The following is a 22,066-nucleotide window of genomic DNA, read 5'->3' as shown; positions in this document are numbered from 1 at the left end:
AGAAATACCCTGGCTTCTCTCTATCTCCTGGTCTCACCCTTTAATCTCCTGCCATTTCTGGGGGTCAATTTTCCCATGAAAATAAAACACTGGAGGGTCTAGGGAGATCAGAGAGCAAACTGTCCCTGGATCTACAAAGAAACAAATGTGGTTGCACTTTCCAGAATAGAATGGTTTACTCAGGAGGGGAAACTTTTTCCCCCTTTACCTTGGAGTGAACTGCTCTGGCCACACTGAGCAACTACCACCAAATAATGAGGAGGGCATCAGGCACCCTGTACATAATCTACCTTAAATAAAGCCATTAGGAGAATAAAACCAACTAAGTATGCATTAGGACATTTACCAAGAGAAAGGAACTGAGATGAAACAAACGTTTACTTTTGAGAAATGAAGGAAAGACAATTTGGTCAAATTATTGATAGAGGACAATGTGATAAAGACCCAAACATACTGCGTAGCCAGGCCAAGGAGGCTGAGAGTGTTTTCAGGAAAACAGGGACTATATCCATTTAAATTGCTTTACACTATATGAGTGATGGGATCCTAAGGAGGTGGTAAATACTTTTAAATTACAGTGATAATTGTTTTCCTTCATGAAAGGGTGAATGATATATGAATTACATGGAATTTGGGCATAAGGAAATCAAGTGGCCAACAAATGTATATTGACATAGAAATTTATGTAATTATTAATTTTATACTGGAAGTCATAGAAGACAACATGGGTTATTAAAATTAGCCTGGACACATCACAAAGATTTTGCTTTTAAAATTAGGCAGAACTAAGCAATTAGGGGCAAGGCTGGATAACCTGTTATATGTTTGGTGAAGTATTCTGTAACTTTACTGTATTGGACTTCATTTGTTATAGAAATATTGTAGGCTTTTTTTTTAATTCTACATTTCTATTTTCTAACCATTAAATAATTTAAACCAGCAAATGAACACATGGGATGAGCAAAAAGTCTAAATTATACACAGGTTTGGATACTGGCTCCTTGAAGGACAAGCTGTGTTAAAAATACAAATTCCATGATGGAAAAAAATACAAATTTCTAAGGGAATTGTGTCTCTTCTTCCTCTTCTTTTTTTCTTTCTTAAGATTACATAAACAACAATGGCATTTGTTGCAAATACATTCTTTGGAATTTTTCTTTGTTACACTGTGTACAACATTGTCATTATTGAGTTTTTATAGCCTTCCATGGACATCTGAAGAAGTTGTCAAATAATTTTTCCAATTAGCACATTCTTTCCAAAATACTCTAGCTCCAGGAAAATATTAATTCTGATGTCTAAATAGGTTATAGCTTTATATTGTAAAAAAAAAATACACATAGAATCAGAGAACTTAGAGGTAGAAGAAGTCATAGATATCATCTAGTTTTATTTTCACTATTTGATAGATGATGAAAAACAGCAAGGATATTTAGTTATTTTTCTTCCAGAAGCACATAGGTTGTTAGTGACAGGCTTTTTTTTTTCCCAGATAATCTAAGAGAGCATTCTTTCAGTAGTATTTCATTATACAGTAAGAGTTCATTTAATTTTAAAGTATGTTATATAGTTGTGCTTTGTGAATGGTTGTAAACATCACATAGCCTTTTTTATTCTTAAGAAAAGCAAGACTGGTTTATCCAGGGGGTAACTCATTCCTTACTGTTCTCAGCTTCAGGTTATTTGCACATAAATTCTTTAGTTCAGAGTCATCTTTCAAACTGTTTTTCCCTTGTTTGTCTATGTTGAATTCCTTCCAAAAATGTTTGGCTTTCATTTATGCCTTCCTCTCTCAACCTGAAGTCTTTTTTAATCTTGGGTATTCAAGATAGAACTCTCTTATAATCTTTGAATTTACAATATAATATACTGCAAGAGATAGGGACCAGAAAGTAGGAAATGCAAAGTCAAGAGAGTCTAGAAATTACCCACATACTAATGGTTACTTAATCTACAACAAAGGAGGCATGAATGAATATACAATGGAGAAAAAACAGTCTCAATAAATGGTTCTGGGAAAATTAGTCAGTTACATGTAAAAGAGTGAAATTAGAACAGTCTCTAATACATATATAAAAATAAACTCAAAAAAATGTATTAAAGACCTAAATGTAAGACTAGAAACAATTAAACTCCTAGAGGGAAACAGGCAAAACATTCTTTGACATAAATTGTAGAAATATATGTTTGGATCTGTCTCTTAAAGCAAAGGAAGTAAAATAAAAAATAAACAAATGGTACCTAATTAAATTCAAAATCTTCGATACCACAAAGGAAGCCATCAACAATACAAAAAAAAAGCGATTGAATAAGAGAAAATATTTGCAAATAATATGATTGATAAATGGATAAGTGGTCTATATCCAAAATATATAAAAAGTTCATACAATCAACATCAAAAAAAATCAAACAATCCAATTAAAAAATAGAAAGTAGACTTGAATAGACATTTTTCCAAAGAGAACATGCAGATAGCCAACAGGTATATTAAAAGATGCTCAACATCACTAATCAGGAGGGAAATGATATGAAAATCACAATGAGATATAAACTCACACCTGTCAGAATAGCTATCATGAAATAACAAATGTTAGTGAGGATGAGGAAAGGGAACCTTCATATACTGTTGGTGAGAATGTAAATTGATGTAGCTACTATAGAAACAGTATGGAGGCATCTCAAAAAGTAAAAACGGAACTACCATATGACCCAGCAATTCCACTCCTGAGTACACATACAAAAAAAAAAAAAAATGAAAACACTGATTTGAAAAGATACAAATATACCAATGTTCATGGTAGCATTATTAACAATAACCAAGATATTAAAGCAATCTAAGAGCCCCCTGACAGTGGAATAGGTAAAGAATATGTGGTACATATACACAGTGGAACACTACTCGGCCATAAAAAAGAATAAAATGTTTCCATTTGCAACAACATGAATGGAGTTGCTGGGTAGTATGCTAAGTGAAATAAGTCAAAGAGAAAGGTTGATACTACATGATATCACTTATATATGGAATCTAAAGAGAGAGAGATGACAGAGTAGGAGGATGTAGAGGTCACCTCGTCCCACAAATACAACAGGAATACATCTTCAAATAGAAAAATCCTCACAAAACATCTACTGAACATGGTAAGAAGTATTCAAAACACCTGAAAGGACAAAAGAGATCTCCACATAATTGGGAAGGACAAAAGCAAAGTAAAAAGGAGAAGAGAAATAACTTCATTGGGGGGAGTTGCCTCACCAGCTACAAAACTAGGGGACAGGAAAAGTTTTTTTATGATTTTTTAATTTTTTCTATTATAGTTGATTTACAGTATTCTGCCAATTTCTAATTTACAGCAAATGACCCAGCCATGTTTTCTCATTATCAGCAAATTTTTTACCAGAAACTATGCAGGCCAGAAGGGAGTGGCACGATATACTTAACTTGATAAAAGAAAAAAGATCTTCAACCAAGATTACTTTACCCAGAAAGGCTCTCATTCATATTTGAAGGAGAAATCAAAAGCTTTACAGAAGAGCAAAAGCTAAGAGAATTCAGCAACAATAAACTAGCTTTACAACAAATACTAAAGAAACTTCTCTAAGCAGAAAAAAAAAAGCCTACAACTGGAAACGAAATTAGCACAGATGACAAGGCTCACCAGTCTTGGCATATATGCAGTAAAGGTAGGAAATCATTCATGTACAAATATGCTACCAAAGCCAGAAATTGAGAGAAGAGGAGGGTACAAATGCAGGACACTAGAGGTGCACTTGCAATTAAGAGACCAACAACTTAAAACAAACTAGTATATAAATATATAGACACCTATATCAAAACTTCAGGGTAACTGCAAACCAAAAATCTACAATTGATACACACACAAATAAGAAAAATAAATTCAAAAATAACACTAAAGATAGCCATCCAACCACAAGAGGAGAAAATAAAGAAAGAAGGGAAGAAAAAAGAGTAAGAAAAACAAATCCAAAACACAATAAAATGTCAATAAGAACATACATATCAATAATTACCTTAAATGTAAATGAAATAAATGCCCCAACCAAAAGACACAGATTGGCTGAATGGATAAAAAAACAAGATCCATATATATGCTCTCTTCAAGAGATCCACTTCACTTCTAGGGACCCATACAAATTGAAAGTGAGAGGATGGAAGAAATATTCCATGCAAATGAGAATCAAAAGAAAGCTGCAGTAGCAATACACATATCAGACAATGTAAACCTTAAAATGAAGAATATTATAAGAGACAAGGAAGGATATTACATAATGATCAAAGGATCAATCCAAGAAAAAGATATAACAATTGTAAATATATACACACCCAACATAGGATCACCTAAATATATAAGGCAGCTGCTAACAACCTTAAAAAGAGAAACTGACAATAACACAATAATAGTGGGGGACTTTAACACCCCACTTATAGCAATGGATAGATCATCCAGACAGAAAATCAACAAGGAAACATAGGCCCTAAATAAAGCATTAGACCAGATGGACTTCATAGATATTTATAAGACATTCCAACAAAAAGTAGCAGAATACACATTTTTCTCAAGTGCACACAGAACATTCTCTAGGATCAATCATATTCTGGGCCACAAATCAAGCCTCTATAACTTAAAAAAAATTGAAATAATATCAAGCATCTTTTCCAACCACAATGCTATACACCCAGAAATCAACAGGAAAAAAAACTGAAAACAAAACAAAAAAAAAAAAAAACACGTGGAGACTAAACAACATGCTACTAAACAATTACTGGATCACTGAAGAAATCAACGAGGAAATTAAAAAATACCTAGAAGCAAATGATAACAAAGATACACTACTACACAACCTATGGGATGCAGCAAAAGCAGTTTTAAGGGGGAAGTTTATAGCAATACAAGCTTACCTCAGGAAATAAGAAAAAGTGCAAATAAACAACCTAACTTTACATTTAAAGCAGCTAGAAAGAAAAGAACAGAAAAGACAAACGTTAGTAGAAGGAAAGAAATCATAAAGATCAGAGCAGGAATCAATGAAAAAGAAATGAAGAAAACTATAGAAAAGATCAATGAAATTAAAGCTGGGTCTAAGTTCAACAAAAGATAAACAAGAGATCAACAAAACTGATAAGCCCTTAGCCAGATGTATCAAGAAAAAGAGGACTCAAATCAATAAAATTAGAAATGAAAAAGGACAAATAACAATGGATATCACAGAAATACAAAGGATCACAAGAGACTACTACATGCAACTATATGCCAATAAAATGGAAAACCTAGAAGAAATGGACAAATTCTTAGAAAAGTACAATCTTCCAAGACTAAACCAAGATGAAATAGAAAAGATGAATGGACCAAACACAAGTACTGGAATTGAAACTGTGATTAAAAAATTCCAACAAACCAAAGTCCAGGACCAGAAGGCTTCACAGGTGAATTCTATCAAACATTTAGAGAAGAGCTAACATCTATCCTTCTGAACCTATTCCAAAAAAGTGCAGAGGAAGGAACACTCCCTAACTCATTCTATGAGGCCACCATCACTCTGATACCAAAAGCAGATAAAGATACCACAAAAAAAGAAAATTACAGGCCAGTTTCACTGATGAACATTGATGCAAAAATCCTCAACAAAGTATTAGCAAACTGCATCCAACAATACATTAAAAGGATTGTCCATCAGGATCAAGTGGGATTTATCCCAGGGATGCACAGATTCTTCAATATCTGCAAATCAATCAGTGTGATACACAACATTAACAAACTGAAGAATAAAAACCTTATGATCCTCTCAATAGATCAGAAAAAGCCTTTGACAAAATCCAACACCCATTTCTGATAAATACCCTTCAGAAAGTGGGCATAGAGGCAACCTACCTCAACATAATAGAGGCCATATATGACAAACCAACAGCTAACATTATTCTCAATGGTAAAAAGCTGAAAGAATTCCCACTGAGATCAGGAATAAGACAAGGATGTCTGCTCTTGCCACTACTATTCAACATTGTTTTGGAAGTCCTAGCCATGACAGTCAGAGAAGGAAAAGAAATAAAAGGAATCCAAATTGGAAAAGAAGAAGTAAAACTGTCACTATTTGCAGATGACATGATACTATACCTAGAGAATCCTAAAGACACTACCAGAAAACCGTTAGAGTTCATCCCTGAATTTGGCAAAGTTGCAGGATACAAAATTAATACACAGAATACTGCATTTCTATATACTAACAGCAAAAGATCAGAAAGACAAATTCAGGAAATGATCCCATTTACCATCACATCAAAAAGAATAAAATACTTAAGAATAAACCTACCTAAAGGGATAAAAGACCTGTACTCTGAAAACTATAAAATGCTGATGTAAAGAAATCAAAGATGACACAAATAGATGGAAAAACATGCCATGCTCTTGGATTGGAAGAGTCAATATTATCAAAATGACTATACCACCCAAGGCAATCTACAGATTCAATGCAATCCCTATCAAATTACCAAGGACATTTTTCACAGAACTAGAAAAAAATATTTGAAAGTTTGCTTGGAAGCACAAAAGACCAAGAATGCCATAGCCATCCTGAAAAAGAAAAATGGAGCTGGAGGAATCAGGCTCCCAGACTTCAGACTATACTACAAAGCAACAGTCATCAAATCCATATGGTACTGGCAGAAAGACAGAAATACAGATTGGTGGAACAGGATAGAAAGCCCAGAATTAAACCATATGCTGACAGTCAACTAATCCATAGCAAAAGAGGCAAGAATATACAATGGAGAAGAGACAGCCCCTTCAATAAGAGGCGCTGGGCAAACTGGACAGCCACATGTAAAAGAATGAAATTAGAACACTTTCTAACACTGTACACAAAAATAAAATCAAAATGAATTAAAGACCTAATTAAAGACCTATAGACAAGATACTATAAAACTCTTGGAGGAAATGTACACATAAACCACAGCAACATCTCAGATATGCCTCCTAGAGTAATGACAACAAAAACAAAAATAAACACTTGGGAGTTAATTAAACTTAAAAGTTTATGCACAGTAAATGAAACACTAAACAAAACAAAAAGACAACCCACAGAATGGGTGAAAATATTTGCAAATGAAGTGACTGACAAGGGATTCATCTCCAAAATTTATAAACACCTTCTACAGCTCAACACCAAAAAACAAATAACCACATCAAAAAATGAGCAGAAGATCTAAACAGACAATTTTCCAAAGAAGACATATGGATGGCCAAAAAACACATGAAAAGATGTTCTACATCACTTATTATTAGAAAAATGCAAATCAAAACTTATGAGGTACCACCTTACACCAGCCAGTATGACCATCATCAAAAAGTCTACAAACAGTAAGTGCTGGAGAGGGTGTGGAGAAAAAGGAACCCTATTTCACTGTTGGTGGGATTGTAAATTGGTGCAACCACTGTGGAAAGCAGTATGGAGATTCCTCAGAAAACTAAATATAGAACTACCATATTATCTAGTAATCCCACTAATGGATATATATCCAGACAAAACTTTAATTCAAAAAGATACATGTACTCCAATCTTCATTGCAACGCTATGTAGAATATCCAAGACATGGAAGCAACCTAAATGTCCATCAACAAAGGAGTGGATCAAGAAGATGTGGTACATATACGCAATGGAATATTACTCAGCCATTAAAAGGAACAAAATACCAGCATTTTCAGCAACATGGATGGACCGAGATTTATCATGCTAAGTGAAGTCATTCAGAAGGTGAGACCCCAACATCATATGCTATCACTTACATGTGGAATCTAAAAAACTGATACAATGAACTTCTTTGCAGAACCAATACTGACTCACAGACTTTGAAAAACTTCTGGTTACCAAAAGAGATGGGTTCGGGGGGTTGGGAAGATGCACTGGGTGTTTGGGATGGAAATGCTATAAAATTTGGTTGTGCTGATCATTGTACAACTATAAATGTAATAAAATTCATTGAGTAATTAAAACAACCAATATGGTACTGGCACAAAAACAGAAATACAGATCAATGGAACAGTATAGAAAGCCCAGAAATAAACCCACACATCGATGGTCAATTAATCTACAACAAAGGAGGCAAGAATATACAACAGAGAAAAGGCAGTCTCTTCAATAAGTGGTGCTGGGAAAACTGGACAGCTACATGTAAAAGGATGAAATTAGAACATACTCTAACACTAGATACAAAAATAAACTCAAAATCAATTAAAGACCTAACTGAAAGACTGTAAACCATAAAGCTCCTAGAGGAAAACTTGGAATACGGTTTGACATAAATCACAGCAAGGTCTTTTTTGATCCATCTTCTAGAGTAATGGAAATAAAAACAAAAATAAACAAACCACATTAAACTTAAAAGCTTTTGAACAGCAAAGGAAACCATAAACAAAATGCAAAGACAACCCAACACATGGAATGGGAGAAGATACTTGCAAACAGTGCGACCAACAAGAGATTCAAAATATCCAAATATCTCATGCAGCTTTATGCTAAAAAAAATAATAATAATTAAAAAACTGGTTGGAAGGTCCAGATAGACTTTTTTCCAAAGAACATATGCAGATGGCCAAAATCACCTGAAACGGTGCTCAATATTGCTAATTATTGGAGAAAAGCAAATCAAAACTACAGCAAGATATTACCTCATACCAGTCAGAATGGCCATCATCAAGTGATCTATAAACAATAAATGCTGGAGAGGGTGTGGTGAAAAGGGGACCCACCTATGTTTTTTTAATTGGGAATGAAGATTGTCCCAATAACTATGGAGAACAGTATGAAGTTTCCTTAAATAACTAATATGGAACTACCATCTTATCCAGCAATCCCACTTCTGGGCATCTATCCAGAGAAAAATCATAATTTAAAAAAGACAGCGCATCCTAATATTCACAGCAACTCTATTTACAATGGCAAAAAATGGAAAAACATAAATGTCCATCAACTGAGGAATGGATAAAGATGTGGTACGTATATACAATAGAATAATACCCAGCCATAAAAAAGAATGAAATAATGCCTCTTGCAGCAACATGGATGGACCTAGAGATTATCATATTAAGTGAAGTAAATCAGACAGACAAAGAAAAATATCATATCACTAGGTGGAATCTAATAAAATTGATACAAAAGAACTTGTTTAGAAAACAGAAACAGACTCAAAGATTTCATAAAACTTATGGTTATCAAATGGGAAACATCAGAGTGAATGATAAATTAGGAGGTTGGGATTAACATATACACACACACTAGTATATATGTGACAGGGATCTACTGTATAGCATAAGGAAATCTACTCAATACTGTGTAATAACCTATATGGGAAAATAATCTCTAAAAGAATGATTATATGTATATTTGTAACATTCACTTTGCTGCGCACTTGAAACTAACTATGTAAGTCAACAATACTCCAATAAATTATAAAAAATAAAGATAAATTAAAATACAATATACTAGTGAATGTAACAAAAAAGAAATATATTCACAGATATAGATAGCAACCAAATGCTTAGAAGTTGGAAGAAGGAGAGAGGCAATATAGGGGTTGAGGGTCAAGAGCTATAAAAATGTATGTACAAAATATGCTACAAGTGTATTTTGTACACGAGGGGAAATATAGCCAATATTTTATAACTATAAATGGACTATATAACATTTAAAAATTGTGAGTCACTATATTATACACTTGAAACTTATATAAGATTGTACATCAGCTATACTTCAATTTTAAAAAATTAGTAGTTGAAAACCACCTCCATAGGCAGGAACATTAAAAGTAGAGTTAAATGTTTGCAGGTTCTCAATCCATGGTACTTTAAAAGGAAAAACAGATACAGCCTCTGACCCAAGACAGGGCATTCATCTGAGAACCTGCCATTTCCCCCTTCTTCCTCCTCCTGCTTTGGGTTATATTTTCAGGCAAAATTATGTTGAGGAATCACATCTGCATCTTGAGAACTTACCTTCAAAGGCATCAGCACAACTCCTTCACCTGCTCCCACTGCACCCAGGTAAAGAAGGACCTCAAAATGCTGAAAAACATGCCGACTACTCCAGTGTTCTGTCTCAGGAGATATTCAGGAACACTGAGTTCCTCCATGAACAGCTGGTGATATTTTCTTTCCTGTTTGCACATGATCTCCCCTCACATAGAGACCCCAAAATTCTGTTATAGCATCAAGTATGTGGGCTGCACTGACCTGTCATTTCTAAACCGAAGTAGAGCAGATTCTGTTATCTCTCCTTGGACCAAAGCCTGGATGCAGCTCTCACAGATATACGCAGTCACTCTCACGGTTAATCCTGATCTCACCCTAGAAGCACCTGGAGCAGTTAAGTTAATTAGAATAGTATTGATGTTTCCACCCAGATCAATGGACAGACTCAGAGGGGAGGGCACAGGTGATATCATTTCTCAATACTCATCATGTGACCCTAACGAGAAACTGGCTTGGAACTACTTAGCTAAGACTTCCTTCTGAAGCTTTAAAGTGCATACAAATCTCTTAAGGATCAGGGTCCCATTCTAAGAAGTTATGATTTTGAAGGCTTTCCATGAGGCCTATGAAATGGCATATTTAACAAGTTTTTTTTTTGTTGTTGTTGCTGCTGATGTTGCTCCCACAGACTTGTTTTCAATAGAACTGAGTTAGGATGTCACGCATAGCACACCTGAGTCCTCTGCATAGTGTGACAGTTTGGAAAAGGAACATCCAGAATTGTGGGCTTCCATGGGCCAATTCCTAGAGTCTGAGATTATTCTGGGATTGGCTTGGATGTTTTGTTGAGTAGAGCACATACTGCAGCCATGCAGACAGTCATGTGGTGGTTTCAGAGTTGAAAAGTTACCCCTAAAATTCTACCCAAGTATACCTTTGTCCTCAGGTCTTTAAGCTCACTCTCTCCTCAGGGCCCACTTGATTCACAGGGCAATCCATGGTCTGAGCACCTGTCCACGGTATGAGCACCTGTCCACAGGTGAGCAGAGCCTCCATCCCCAGGATACCCAAGGTACAAGGGTGTTTACATCAGAGCTTTGCTGGAAAATAAGCCAAAGACAACAATAGAGGATTTATTAGTATTTTGTTGGGAATGGGGTAAAGCCTTTGCAAGTGATGCCATGAATGCACATCTAATGATACAGAAAGGAATCTGGATCTATGCTAAGTAATAAACGAGATCATAACAACAAAAAAATAATACAAATCCATACTGATGTCCTGTAAGTGGGACTTCCCCTTTTACCATAAGGTACATATTTAGGTAGCATGTACACGGAGAGATTTGCCCTTTAAGCTAAGGAGGCTAAAGCTTTAGGGCCCCTTCTAAAACTCTGAGATGGATCTTAGTATTCATGTTGACATATGTTTTTCCAAATTTTTCAAAAATAAGCTATTTTAACCACAATCATTTAAGAGTACTCTCTTTTTTACTCAGATGTCTTTATCACACTTACTCTGCTTGTAGTGGCAGGGATCAAGCAAAGGGAAAAATGAGTTGGTAGATATATTCAGTTTGGATTTGAATTTAGTGGGCTATATTTATACCATTCTCAAATATTTCCAGATACAGGGAAGTAATCATCTAATGTATGAATGGCTTCTAGAAATATTTGATCCACTCACCACATAGTTTCAAAAGTGGCTGAGAACTTATTACTATATGAATGGGTACTATGAGTGTTCCATTACCAAGTCCAAGAAGGTACTAGAAAAGGTAAATGTTTGAAATCTGATGACAAAAGCTAGTTGTTTGAAGGGTAAAATTTTATACCATACTTGTGACTTAAGCAGGTAGTTAATACACATTTACATAATTTTTCTATGTGTTTATGGTATCCATCAGCTTTTTAAAATCTATTAGTTGTGATACCTCATTCCAAATAATATTCACTTTCATACATAATTCAGTATTCATTTTAAATTCTCTTTTTTAAAAGTCCCTCATCTCCCCAACTTTTATGTTTCAGGCATCACAAATCATAGATCAGCCCTTGAATGATTAACTTTCCAGAGATAATCCTTTCAGGCTTCAGAACAGCCTGATGCTGGCTCTTTCCAAGAGCCAGAGCTCAGCAGGGTGAGGGCAGAAGGATCTATTATGAACAACCAAAGAAGTCAAAAACAGGGAAAAAAAACCTCTTCTAAGAAGTGTAATAAAAAGGGAAATATCAGAAAGTTGAATTCTGCTGACAAGTCTAAGTGGGTCATCATGGGGCCGGTAAACAGAGAAGCCCAGAGTTTCACAGGCCCAGATGTACTACAAAGAGCAAGGAGCAGTGGTTGCACCAAAGAGCATTTCCATGAAAAAGCTTGCATTTCTAATACTTGTTTTTATGAATGCACACTGCCTAATAGGATGATATTTTAGCCTATTTCGTAGTCAGTACAGACACTCTGTCCACTGACGATTTTCAAGGGAAAGAGATTTAACATACCCATGACTTCAAGACAACAGCCCATAGGGATTGAAGTCACTGTTTTGTTTTACTTGTATTAGGTTTCTTAATATATGTAGTTGATCCTGTAGAAAAACTAAATGGAGAAAAAAATCGATACACACACATAAACACACACACAAATTCTAGGGTTCTAGGACAAAGAGGTTTCTCCTGACCTATTTGTAGGTGATTTGGAAAAGGAAGAAAATGGAGATTGTTCCCCTCTTCAACAAGTCTATGATAATGTGATTTCTGATGCAGAAATTGGACTAGACTTTTCAATTACTCATCATGATATCTCAGTTATGAAATTAGCTGCCCAGTAATTTAGTTCAGGAAGTACAGATAGTTTGTTGTTGTATTATCAGTTAAGAAGCCAGACATCAAAGCACCCAGAGTAGTGTGTTTACTCTTAGTATACTCTTTCTTACTTATATTTTATGTGTGAATGTAAGCAAACAGTAGACACATATATTATTTTTTTCAGTATATGGAGAGGCAAGTGAGCACAGTGGAAAAGATGTGTTATGAAGTTACATTTAATATTAAATTCTGCATTTAATCCTAAATTCTGCTTTGGGGAAGTGATCTAAAATCTCTACAACTCAATTTTCTCATCTGCAATGTGGAAATTAAAAATCCCACATGAAAGTCATGTGAGGATTTCATTGAGCGACTTTTGTAAAATTCCTTGTTACAAGCACCTAGTAAATTGGTGCCATTAGAAACTGATGCAGGAAATCATATGCTTCTTGGGAAGTCTAGCATTTAATAGTCATTTATACATCATCTCATTTAATTCAGGGATCTACTTTATAATGTAGGGGTTATCATATCTTGTTTACCAGTGAGGAAGAATACTTTTTCCCACATCAAAATAAAGAATAAAAAGATAAAAATGAAATCTTCTTGTAACTTTTTAGCTTTCTGACAGAGAACCTACAAGTTAAGGTATTTACTGCAGACAATACTAAAAAAACTATAGTCATCAAAACAGTATGGTACTGGCACAAAACAGATACATAGATCAATGGAACAGGATAGAAAGTCCAGAAATAAACCCACACACCTATGATCAATTAATCTACAACAAAGGAGGAATGAATATACTGTGGAGAAAAGACAGTCTCTTCAATAAGCAGTGCTGTAAAACTGGACAGCTCCATATAAAAGAATGAAATTAGAACACTCTCTAACACCATACACGAAAATAAACTCAAAATAGATTAAAGACCTAAACATAAGGCCAGACACCATCAAACAAGAGGAAAACATATGCAGAACACTCTTTGACATGAACCACAGCAATATTTTTTGGATCCATTTCCTAGAGTAGTGAAAATAAAAACAAAAATAAACAAATGGGACCTAAATAAACTTAAAAGTTTTTTGCACAGTGAAGGAAACCATAAGCAAAATGAAAAGACAAGCCACAGAAAGGGAGAAAATATCTGCAAATGGAGCAACTGACAAAGGATTAGTCTCCAAAATATGCAACAAATCATACAGCTCAATATCAAAAAACCAAATAATCCAATCAAAAAATGGGCAGAAGATTTAAAGCAACTGAGTAACTGACAAGGGATTAAGCTCTAAAATATACAAACATCTTATGGAGATTTGTATTTAAAAAAATAAAAAATGGACAAAAGATCTAAATAGACATTTCTCGAAAGAAGATAGACAGATGGCAAAAGAAAACTTATGAGAAGATGCTCAACATCACTAATTATTAGAGAAATGCTAGTCAAAATTAAAATGAGGCAACACTTCACACCAGTCAGAATGGCCATCATCCAAAAATCTATAAGCAATAAATAAATGCTGGAGAGGGTGTAGATAAAAGGGAACTCTCATACACTGTTGGTGGAAATGTAAAATGGTGCAACCACTGTGGAGAACAGAAGAGTGGTTCCTCAAATAAACTAAAACTAGAATTTATAATCTAGCAATCCCACTTCTGGGTATCTATCTAGAGAAAACTATAATTCAAAAAGAAACACCACAGTGTTCATCACACCACTATTTACAAAATCCAAGAAATGGATACAACCTAAATGTCCATCAACAGAGGAATGAATAAGGAAGATGTGGTACATGTGTACAATAGAATATTACTCAGCCATAAAAAAGAATGAAATAATGTCATTTGCAACAACATGGATGGATCTAGATATAATCGTACTAAGTGAATTTAGTCAGACAGTGAAAGACAAACATCGTATGATATCACTTATATGTAGAATCTAAGAAAATGATATAAATCAACTAATTTGCAGAATAGAAACATAATGGAGATTTAGAAAATAAACTTACTGTTACCAAAAGTGAAAGGAGGGAGGGACCAATTAGGAGTTTGGGACTAACATATACACACTACTATATATAAAACAGATAACCAGCAAGGGACCTACTGTAGAGCACATGGAACTATACTCAGTATTTTCTAATAACCTACAAGGGGGAAGAATCTGAAAAAAATAGATATATATTTATGTATAACAATCATTCTACTGTCCTCGGGAAACTAATACAACATTGTAAACTAACTATTCTTCAATGAAAAAAAAAGATATTGTGTTTTTAAATGATTTATTTTATCACTATTAGTCCTGCCCCAACACATAATCAAGATGTGAGAAATGAGGATATCACACAAACATTATTTTTAAAATTAGGATTAAAGTTAACATTAAAATTGATTTTTTTTATCAGAGAAAATGAGAGCTCATCCCTACAAAGATTAGGGAGATGACATTTTGAGATGAAAAATATAAGATCTCTACAAAAAGAAATTATAATTTTTCCAATTAATTACTCACTATTTTAATGAGATTTGAGGTTGATCTGAATAGAAAAAAACCACGATCCTTCAGACCAGGCAAATATGTTGAAAGGATGGATTCTGGATCCTCAAGTTACAAACCATGCTCTACAATTGCAAAATCTGTCAGGACTCTATTTGGCTCTTAAAAAGCATATTACTTTTGCTAACTCTTCTTTAGAACCTTTCTTTTTCTGGCCATTTTTTAGTTCCTCCTACTGTTTCTTTTATTCCAGTTGACTAAGAGATTATCAAAATATGTTCACAGCAAACACATTCAGATGTGACAATAGCAAAAATTTTGGGGGTAGTGTGGTGTTGTAAGATTCTCTTTTGGAAGGTTTAATCCTGGCTTTGTAACTTGTGGCCAGTGCTCTTGGCCAAGAACCTATCTGATGATTTCCTCAATTACTGGAATTACTAAAAAATAAGATTAATTTTTAAAAATATAGTATTTAGTGGCAAATGATTTGCATACTTTAATCTTCATAACTCTATTAAGTAGTTATTTTAAAAATCTTCACCTTATATTGGAGTTCCCATCGTGGCTCAGTGGTTAACGAATCCAACTAAGAACCTACGAGGTTGTGGGTTCAATCCCTGGCCTTGCTCAGTGGGTTAAGGATCCAGCATTGCCGTGAGTTGTGGAGGTTGCAGAGGCAGCTCGGATCCCACGTTGCTGTGGCTCTGGTATAGGCTTGGCAGCTACAGCTCCAATTAGACCCCTAGACTGGGAACCTCCATATGCCATGTGTGTGGCCCTATAAAAGACAAAAAAAAAGTAAAAATCTTCACCTTATAGATGAGATTTAAAGAATTTTCAGGGAGTTTCCTGATGTCTCAATGGATTGAGGTTCCAGTGTTTTCACTGCTGTAGTGCAGGTTCAATCCCTGTCTTGGGAACGTCTGTATGCTGTGGGTGGGGTAAAGATAGGAAGAAAGAAAGAGAGAAAGAGCAAGAGCGAGAGAGAGAAAGAAGGAAAGAAAGAAAGAAAGAAAGAAAGAAAGAAAGAAAGAAAGAAAGAAGAAAGAAAGAAAGAAAGAAAGAAGAAAGAAAGAAAGAAAGAAAGAGAGAGAGAAAGAAAGAGAGAAAGAAAGAGAGAGAGAGAAAGAAAGAAAGAAAGAAAGAAAGAAAGAAAGAAAGAAAGAAAGAAAGAAAGAAAGAAAGAAAGAAAGGGAAGGAAGGAAGGAAGGAAGGGAGGAAGAGATAAAGAGAGAGATAAAGACAGAGGGAGGGAGGGAGGAAGAAAGAGGTTATGGAAATTGTCCAAGAATGTACAACTTCTAAGTAGCATCACTAAAACGCGATCCCAATTCTTAAAATACTGTTAACAGTCTCACAATAATGCTATGTACACATTACTACTTGTAAGAATTCCTTGAGATAATTCAGAGTGTTCATGGCATATAGAAGACGTTTAGTAAATATCACTTCCTGTCTCTGTGTATCTACTTTGTTTTCTCGAAGCTGTTTACGTCTTTTATTTAATTTGATCTGCATCTTACAGATGCAGAATCTTTGGAGATTTGGAACTACATGATATCAACAAATTTCCAGGAGGACTGTTGCAAGGACCCAGGGTTTCTCCTTTCACATTTGCCACCTTATCCTCTTCAATCCTGCCAAAATCCTGTAAGAAGTAACTCATTTTTAATGTCTCTTGAGTCTTCTCTTCATTTTTTGGCTTTGGGCAGAAAGGCATATGCTTATTTGCAGAAATAGATGAGAGCCTTGATGTTGCAGAACCTGATAACACAATAAAATAATTACTTTGAACTTTGGAATCTTCGTGGCAGGAAGGCCACTCTCAATAGGACTTTCCCTCCCCTTGCCATGACAAGGTTAAATGAATCTGGCCTGTGCAGTGTCTGGGCTGTGAGTGTGGCTGGTGTCAGAGCAAGTGCAAGCAAGTTCCATGAAGCTCAGCCTTGACAAGGCTGTGCCACTCAAACGTTCCTTCAGGACACCACTCACATTTTCCAGAGGGAATCTACTGAAATGATTCTCTTAGAAGCAGTGTGGAAGTATGGGGTGAAGCTGCTAAGTATGTGTTTTCAGAGGAGGTATTGAATGGGTGGGTGGGGACAAAATGGGAAAACAAGAAGACAGAAATAATAACCACTCCTGCCGCCAAAATATTCCGTTCAAGGATGAGGGAGGACACCCTACAGCTGTTAGCCCTGTGCAGCATATTTTGCATATTTACATATACCAAGTATTTCCAAACAGCCTTGTGTTTGTTTTAAAATCCCACACAGAGATGTCTGGTAAAGCCGTCAGTGTGGAGAGCTTATTTTCTTGGTGATGTTTGCAAAATTATTTTCAAAATTCTGTATATACAATCATGAGACAAAAGAGTCCCTGTCATTGCCCATATTCTAGAGAAATCTGGACTAGTCCATTTACCCACCAGAGCAATCAGAATGAAACACCCATGTTCTAAGTGAAAGAAAGCACCTGGTTGGTTGCAGCTAAATTTTTTTTATTATTAATTTTGGTTCGATACAAAACAAAACACAAAATATCACTCACTGACTCTCATCTTTGATTTAGGACTTGTTTTTTGTAAGAAAAATGATGACAGTGGATGGATTTCTCATATAGCCATTTTCTTTTGGAAACATAAAACTCCACAAAACCACACATAGGCCATTTGAAAAAGATTAGGGAACTTCCAGCAGAAGGAGTGGGGAGTTTAGAGCTATATTTTCCTTTTAGCAAGATCCACAAGAAAAGGATTGAGTGTCATGCTTAAAGGGGAACAGATTTTGTATTTTTTGGCAAGATATTAAATCCTCTGTTTCTATATTTGTCTCCCTGAAAATAGTCTCTATACAAGTGCAAAGCAAAGATCAATGCTGGTGTTCTTCATTCAGCCACAGCCAAACTTGGTATGGAAAGTAGAACAGTTGGGCTTAAGGGTTGTTACTAAGAGATTCTAGCTCACTTATTGATCAACAACATTCTAGAGTCTAGGTACTTACTTGCCACATTAAATGTATCAAAACATGTTTGCTTTCCATAACAGTTTTTCCACTGTTTAACCAATAACAGATGTAATGATTCAATCTGGACAGAAATGTAAGAGTTTTACCACATCGATATAGTCATATATGGATATTTAGTCCAATGTGTATAAGCAGGTCAACTAAGATGCTTGGAGACTTAGGACATCATAGGATGGGCACATATTCCCAAAAAAGGAAGCAAAACAATTAAATGGTAGTTGATTGTCCCCAGAGAAAACACACTTCAGCTGGGAAGAATCTACACCAGATGTCCTGTTTGCCACCCCCTTGAGTGCCTGTATGACATAAATCAATATAACACTTTGGTTTCCAAGGCACTGTAATAATTATGTAAATGTTTTAAATAACTACAAAAACTTCCTGTATATGCAATTATTTAAATAAATGTATATGAATCTTACACAAATGACCACTGCAAACTTGAACCATATCTTGCTAGTTCCAGTGATAACATTAAATTTTTTTACCTTAAAAGGATGATAAAAATTAACTGAAACCTAATAGTAATTGTGGTAGGTTGAATAATGAGCACCCAAGATTTCACTTTCCAACCTCTAGAACCTGTGGATACCTTATATTTAATGACTTTACAGATGTAATAAATTAAGAATTTTGAGGTGGAGAGATTGTCCTTGGTTATCCAGGTAGAGCAAATGCAATTACAAAGGTCTTACACTTAGAAAAGTGAGGCAAAAGAGTGAGTCAGTGAGATCCATGTGAGAAGGACCTGACCAGCAGCTGTTGGCTTTGACGATGGAAGAAGGAAGCCATTAGCCAAGGACTCTAGAAGCTGAAAACACCAAAGAAACAGATTCTCCCTTAGACCATCTAGAAAGAATGTAGCTAACATTTTGATTATAGCCCATGGAGGCCAGGATTGGATATATGACTTACAGAGTCATAAAATCATAAATTTGTATTGTTTTAAGATTAAAATTGTGGTTACCTTTTTACAGTAGCCATCAAAAACTCATAACACATTTCTAGTCTAAATATGGCAAACAATTAAGAAGGCTGTGCCTAATTATTTCACCTATAAAGATGTCCTATTAATTGGAATACTGATTTCCAGGCTTTGAATTTCCACATTAAAGATTCACTTAGACATTTCCCCAAAGATGACAGATAGATAGCCAAAAAGTCTATGAAAGGAGGCTCAACAGCACTAATTATTAGAGAAATGCAAATCAAAACCACAATGATGTATCACCTCACACCCGTCATAATGGCCATCATCAAAAAGTCTACAAACAATAAATGCTAGATAGGGCATGGAGAAAAGGGAACCTTCCTACACTACTGGTAGGAATGTAAGTGGGTGCAGCCACTATGAAGAACAGTATAGAATTTCCTTAAAAAAACTAAAAATAGAACTTCCATATGATCCAGCAATCCTCACTCCTGGGTACATATCCAGAGGAAATCATAATTTGAAAAGATACATGCATACCAATGATAATAGCAGCACTATTTCCAATACCCAAGACATGGAAGAAATCTAAGCATTCATCAACACAAGATTAAAGAAAATATGGTCCCTTATGCGGTGGGCACAAAACTGCTCTCTCCCTACTAGGGTGGAGAAAGTCAAATTGGAAACAGGGAAGACTCCTCGGAGTGCACAAGTACCTTCCAGGTGAGTGCAGAACCACAACTGGCCTAACACACAGATTGTGATTTGGGAAATAGAATGGAGGGCCTGGAATTTGGCAGGAAGCTTCCTGAGCCACTGGGGACCTCCAGATTTCCTAGGGGGCAGAGAAAGCTATTTCTGAAGCAGAGCAGAGGGGCAGAATCCCACAGGTGCCACCTGGGGAGGGTACAGAGCTGCAATCTGCTTACTGTGGTGGAGAAATTTACCTTGGAAAGAGGGAAATCTTCTGGGAGTTTGCAAGGGGCCCCCAAGGCAGGTGCAGACCCACAACTGGCCTAGCATACAGAACATGATTTTGGAAATAGTGTAGAGGGCTTGGAATGTGGCAGGAGGTCTCCTGAGCTGCTGGAGAACTCCGGATTTCCTAGGGGGCAGAGGAAGCAATTTTTGAAGCAGTAAGGAGGGGCAGAATTTCACAAATACCCTCTGGGAAGGGTATAGAGCCACAGTCTCCTTACTGGGCATGGAGAAAGTTACCTCAGAAACAGGGAAAGCTCTTTGGAGTCCACAAGGATACTTCTGGGTAGGTGCACACTATAATCTGCCTATGAGACAAAAGGGGTTTTTGGAAACAGCCCAGACTACCTGGAATTCTGCAGGGAGACTCCTGAGTTGACAGAAACCCACAGATTTCTTTGGGGGTGGAGAAAGTTATTTCTTAAGCAGTATGGAGGGACAGAACTCTGAAAGACACCTTCAGGGTGGGCACAGAGCTACAATCTGCCAAAGGTACAGAGGGTGATTTGGGAAATAGCACAGGCTGTGCGGGTTCTACATGGGGCCTCCTGGGTGGAAACAGAGCCATGATTTGCCTAGGGGCAGTGAAAAGTATCTTGGAAGAAGCACAAAGAATCCTAGAAATGGGCAAGAGTCTTCCTAGGTGGGTTGAGAGCTGTGAAAAGCCCACTGAACTGGTAAAGCTATTTCGGAAACAACACAAAAGGTCCTGGGAATCACAAAAGGCCTAGTGGGCAGGCAAAGAGCTTCAATCTACACAGAAGATGGAGAAAGAGAACTTGGAAACAGCACAAAGGACCCTGGGAGTTGAAAGAGGCCAGGTGGGCATGTGGAAAACCCAAAAAGGCTTACTGAAGGGGAAAAAGTGAAGTTATAAACAATGCACATAGTCCAGGAGACACAAACAGCCTAGTGAATTGGTGAACTAAGAAAAAGCACAAGCTCTGTGATCCCTGCCAACATTCAAGCAGGGAACCATGGAAGCAGAGTATGCTGCATGGCTAGCCAAAGGAGCTGAGAGGGGGCCCACTGGTGCAAGTTTTTATAGCTCAACAGCTACAGGGAGTACACTATCGCAAGCCTGGTAGGAGGAAGGACCACTGTAACATTGCAGGCCTTTCAGCTACAGAGAAAGCCTTTTAGCAACAGTTAAGGAGCAGTCCCTTCCCCTTGAGAATGCCCCCTAGACTGGACAAAAAAAAAGGCAGTGATTACAGAGAGACCCCTTCCCTCCCAGCTACAGAGAGCAATCCCTAGAACCTCCCTGTCAAAGGGAGGGATGGCAGGATCAACTACTGATTGTGCCAATCACAAGAAACTGTCCTGAGAGCTCCCTGGAAGCAAGAGGAATCACAGGAGCATCCTAATCCCCCATCCCCTGCCAAGAATGCAATCCTGTGAACTGTGAAACACTACCAACATTCACATGAACCCCACCCATAATAGTCACCCAGCTTCAGATGAGGTAACATAATACCACCACTCCCATCACATGCTCTAGGCAACATAGCCACTAACAATTCTGCAAACTTCATGAAAAGGCAATAATCATGGCATCTACATAGCTGTCATCAATGGGGACAGTAAATATAGAAAGTTAAACATTATGAGATGACAAAGAAATAAACTTCAGACAAAGGAACAAGACAAAAACACACACAAACAACTAAATGAAGATGAGATAGGTAATCTACCCGAAAAAGAATTCAGAGTGATGATAGTAAAGATGATTCAAGACCTTGAAAAAAAGATGGAGACACAGATAGAGAAGTTATGAGAAATGTTTAACAAAGAGCTAGAGGACCTAAAGAATAATCAAACCAAGATGGATAGCACAATA

The 22,066-nt window shown here is 36.3% G+C and overlaps 1 long non-coding RNA gene across 1 annotated transcript in view; it reads right to left on the bottom strand.

Annotated features, from left to right (window-relative positions):
- Positions 1 to 13,491, bottom strand: part of LOC106504207 — a 188,502-nt gene extending 175,011 nt beyond the window's left edge. The window contains exons 1-3 of the long non-coding RNA XR_002337966.1: positions 12,479 to 13,491; positions 10,915 to 11,080; positions 10,242 to 10,365 (exon numbers count right to left, since the gene is read on the bottom strand). This is a non-coding gene — a long non-coding RNA (uncharacterized LOC106504207). The remainder of the gene's footprint in view (positions 1 to 10,241; positions 10,366 to 10,914; positions 11,081 to 12,478) is intronic.

This window comes from Sus scrofa, chromosome 13 (assembly GCF_000003025.6).
Source record: "Sus scrofa isolate TJ Tabasco breed Duroc chromosome 13, Sscrofa11.1, whole genome shotgun sequence".
Classification (NCBI taxonomy): Eukaryota; Metazoa; Chordata; class Mammalia; order Artiodactyla; family Suidae; genus Sus; species Sus scrofa.
This window is presented reverse-complemented; position numbering and strand designations above follow the sequence as displayed.